This window comes from Cricetulus griseus, chromosome 3, assembly GCF_003668045.3.
Source record: "Cricetulus griseus strain 17A/GY chromosome 3, alternate assembly CriGri-PICRH-1.0, whole genome shotgun sequence".
Taxonomy (NCBI): domain Eukaryota; kingdom Metazoa; phylum Chordata; class Mammalia; order Rodentia; family Cricetidae; genus Cricetulus; species Cricetulus griseus.
In genome coordinates this window covers 92,231,743-92,236,795 of record NC_048596.1, presented here as the reverse complement: position 1 = coordinate 92,236,795, position 5,053 = coordinate 92,231,743, and the positions used below count along the sequence as shown (strand labels likewise).

General features: G+C 37.9%; 1 pseudogene; it reads left to right on the top strand.

The window, feature by feature from the left end:
• Positions 1 to 3,310: 3,310 nt before the first annotated feature.
• On the top strand, positions 3,311 to 4,246 carry LOC100774730 (annotated as a pseudogene).
• Positions 4,247 to 5,053: the final 807 nt, after the last annotated feature.

Below are 5,053 nucleotides of genomic sequence, written 5' to 3'. Positions count from 1 at the left end.
TAGTTAGAGTTAAAATGGGCTAGAAGGAAAACATTAAGAATGAGAGTTAGACAATCCACACCACTGGAGAAACTAGGAAACAAGGAGGACCCTCAGAGAGAAACAAATGGTCCCCCGAAGAAGGGGGAAGGGACAAGAACCCCTGAGTAAATTGGGAGTACAGGGGTCATATAGTGGGAAATTACCAATACGGTGTCAGGTAGAAATATAAGGGTATTTAATAGGGAAAAGCTTACTTACAGAGCGACCTAGCCAGCGGTGTGGCAGCAGTCTGTACAGCAAGAAGCAAAGTGAAACCGAAAGAGAAAACGCAGTCACACTATGTCACTCTGACCACGCCCTCACAAGCGTGGTCAGGCACACCTGTAGCCAGCCCCTAAGAAGGAGTGGCTACAGCTTCCCCTACAGGGTCAGGGAGAGGTGAGGGAGGTAGGAAAAAGAGAACAGGAGATGAGAATAAGAGGGATCAGGAAGACTGAGACAGGGGAGGAATAGAGAAGAGCAACACAAGAAATACCTTAATAGAGATAGCCAGTATGGGTTTAAAGAGAAATCTGGCACTAGGGAAATGTTCAGAGATCCACAAAGATGGCCCTAACTAAGAATTTAGGCAGTAGTGGAGTGGTTGCCTTTGACGCCCTTCCCCTATAATCAGATTGATGACTACATTAATTGCAATCCTAGAGCCTTCATCCAGTAGCTGATCAAAGCAGAAGCAGGCACCCATAGCTAAGCACTGAGCCATACTCCTGGAATCCAGTTGTAGAGAGGGAGGAGGGATGAGCAAAGCAGTCAAGACCTTGCTGGAGAAACCCATAGAAACAGTTGACATGACCTAGTGAGAGCACATAGACCCCAGTCATAAATCTGGGGAACCAGTATTGGACCTAACCAAGCCCTCTGAATGTGATGTGAGATAGGAGGCCTGGGCAGGCTATGGGACCTTTAACAGTGGAGCCAGTGTTTATCCCTAGTGCACAAATGGACTTTGGGAGCCCATTCCCTCTGGAGGGATACTATTGCAGCCAGATACACGGAAGAGGGCCTATGCCCTCCCCCAAATGATGTAACAAGCTTTGATGATCCCCAGTGGAAGACCCCACTACTCTTGGAGAGTGTTTTGGGGGTGGGTTGGGGATGTCAATGGGGGGCATGAGAGGAGAATGGGAGGGGAGGGAAAGGGGGATTGATACTTAAAACAAGATTGTTTCTAAAATAAAATATAAAAGAATGAGAGTTAGAAGGAAAACATCAGAATGAGAGAGTTAGAAGGGACTAGAAGGGAAACATCATGGATACAGAATGAGTTAGAAGGAAACATCAAGAATGAGAGAAGGAAATCACCAGGAACATAAAGAAGAGAGAATGCAAAAGAAAGAATGAACAAAAGTTTAGTAAATAGACGCTGATACTATGAATTCCTTTCAAAACCTGAACTGTGATAAAATACGATAAAAATAAAATATTTTGCATAGATTTAGAATACAATATAATAAAAATCTGCAAGAATTCAGTGTGAAAAATATAATTAATTATACACTGTTTCTCATCAAATAATATTTACCTGAGATAATTTTTATGTTTTGGACAACTATCAGATGGAAGCATGTTAATTCTTACAAAAGAGGAAAAGCCACTTGAGATTGAGAGGCTCCTTGAAAAGAAGTTGTGTATGTATGCAATGAACTGCTAAGCACTCGCTGATGATGACTTCTTGATCCCTGATGATTCTAATTCACACTGGAATTCAAAGCCTCAGGAGGGGCTATTCTCAGCAACAAATAATGACAACAGATACAGCTTTGCAGCTATAAAATCAAAACAGCTTTGAAGTTCTTATTTCATAATGAATTCTTGTTTAAAGAGGTAAGTTTTGAGATTTGTGGGTAAATATGGTTTACTGATTTGTCCCTTATCTTCAGTGAATATTTTTTAAAACAATATATCTAAATTTATAAGTTTTAGTGGATGCATAAGTCAGGTGAAATAAAGCATAAACTAGATCAAAATCAGCTGAATCAACTTCTATTTCCATATAGAAACTCCTGTGAATATTAGGGTAATGTCAATTGCTAAAGACTTCTTATTTACCTAGCTACTGATGAAATCAGAGTCCAGCATGATCTTTAAGAGGATAGGAATCTACTGCTCATGGAAATGAAGTCACTCTATTTGAAAAAGTATTGATGATAACCTCTTGTGGAACTACCTGCTTTACTTATTAACTGAATGTTCCAGTACTACTGGCACCAGACATTTGAACCAAACAGACGATATAATGTCAAAAATCTTGAAATAATAGTACGTGTAGTCCCAAGCTGGATGAACCTGGGTAAACGTCTTAACATTTTAGTTGGAATATTTACTCACCATTGTATTATGTAGAAAACCATGTGATTTCATTCCATCACACTCCAGTTAAAAAAAAACACTGATTTTTTTCTAGTTTGCCAAGTTCTAATACAAAAATTTATCTTGATGTTGTATTGCTTCACTAAAAGACTATATGCTCTTGGTACTAAGGAAACTCATATTTTGTATATTCACCACATAGCTGCAAAATTACCCTGCTGTAACTTCCAAATTTGTATGTGCTCTGAACTTTATTGTGACACTTTCATAAATAGTATTTACTAATTAAGAGTTGGATGAGGTTCAGTCTGCCCATGCTTCATATCCTCACTCTAGTCCTTCTATGTAGTCTTGTTATTCACCAATAATCAAAGCAAATATTCTTGATGAAACAGAAGTAACGATAGTGTTTAATACTACCTCTTTGAAATGAAAGAACTATACTTAAAATCCTATGCCTTGTACTAGAGTTCAGTAAGCATGCAGTAAGGTTAGCCATTATATGTCTTCTTTATACAAGTCTGTGGATTCATAGTTTATCCTTGTGGTATTTACCTAAGTGTCACATTTTCAAACTTCAGTTATAAAACCACATAGGTATATTTTATCATATATAACTTTAAAAATAAGAGATATATAATTTGAAAGTTTTCTATCATTTGTGTTTAAAATTCTGAATATATGTAGAGTAAGAGACTTGACTAAAACATTGCCAGATTTAGCCTATAAATTCTCTTTGAATGATATACTTATTTGTGATAACCTCATGTTTGAGTTATTGAAAATAAGGGCATCTATTTATAAATCTTTTTCTTACATATCTTCATCACAGCCTTGTTCTGGACAGTTCTGACAGGCAGACTGAACCTCATCCAACTCTTAATAAATACTTAATAAATCCAACTCTTAGTAAATACTATTTATGAAAGTGTCACAATAAAGTTCAGAGCACAGTCCCATGGCTTTCCTAGAGAATGGGAACCACACTGCAGTGACAGAGTTCATTTTATTTGGTTTAACAGACAACCCCATCCTTAGAGTCGTCCTCTTCATCATCATCCTGTGTATCTACCTGCTGACTGTGTCTGGGAACCTCAGCACCATCCTTCTCATCAGAGTCTCTTCCCAGCTCCATCATCCCATGTACTTTTTTTCTCAGCCACGTGGCTTTTGCTGACCTAGGCTATTCATCTTCTGTCATACCCAATATGCTTGTACATTCCTGGTGGAGAGAAGCACAATTTCTTACCTTGGATGTGGCATCCAGCTTGGTTCAACTGCTTTCTTTGGCAGACTGGAATGCTTCATTTTGGCTGCCATGGCTTATGATCGCTTCATGGCAATCTGCAACCCACTGCTTTATTCAACCAAAATGTCCACACAAGTCTGTGTTCAGTTGCTCCTAGTGGCTTACATAGGTGGTTTTCTTGACAGTTGCTCTTTTACTGTAAGTTTTTATTCATTAGTCTTTTGTGGACCCAATGAAGTCAATCATTTTTTCTGTGATTTGGCTCCATTATTAAAATTATCATGTTCCAATGTCAGTGTCACTGCAGTGGTTCTCTCATTCACAGTTGGATTCATCATTGTGGTGACAGTGCTTGTCATAGCCATCTCCTATACTTACAACCTCATCGCCATCCTGAAGATGCGCTCCACTGAGGGTCGCCAAAAGGCCTTTCCCACCTGCACCTCACATCTCACTCTGTTCTATGGGACCATCACGTTCATCTATGTGATGCCCAAGTCCAGCTACTCCACAGACCAGAACAAGGTGTTGTCTGTGTTCTACATGGTGGTGATCCCCATGTTGAACCCCATCATCTACAGCTTTAGGAATAATGAGATTAAGGGTGCTCTGAAGAGACAACTTGTTAGGAAAATATTTTCTTAGAGATATTTGATATGCTGTAGCAATTTGATATAGCAATATTGTTTCATAGATATAGAAATGAAAGGAAGTTGAATATCTGTGATTTAAAAATTTGTGCTGAAATATTTGTAAACGAGAAGCACTGTAATGAATATAGGAATTCAATTTTTAGATTACAGAAGAAGTAACAGGGTCATAGTAAGTTACCTTTAATAAAATCAAATAAAGTTTTTAATTAACAGCATGTATTAATTCATATAAAACATAATCTGCTGAAAATAGTTTGAGGTTATTTTCATATTTTTTCAAATATTTCATCATTAACATGCTAGACATAGCATCTTAACTGTCTCCAAAGTGTCATGTGTTTGGTATATGACTATACCCTGGATATGTTGGGAAGGGCTAGAATAAGAGATATTGAACTTAGTGGGCAATCATTAGTTTACTAGAGGAATGTCATAAAGAAGACACTGGTACTCAGAATATATTTTGTTTTTCCTCTTTATTGACCACAAAGTGAAGAAGTTTTGTTCCACCATGTGTTCCTTTGGTTATGTACAACAGCAGGTACACATGACATGAACAGAGGTACTTCATAAGGGACAGACACCTAAAAATATTGTGCTAAGAATAAACCTTTGTCTTCAGTGACACTTGATTAGCTTGGCTACTTGTTCTAGCAACAGAAAGCTTACTAATACCTATCACAAGTCTTCAGGGTGTGCCAGTTCATCATCAGCTTATCCAGAGATAAGCCTGATAACTGTGGTATTTTTGTGGACTCAGTTTCATTTTACTTTGTTTTTGCCATTTTTATGTTATCAT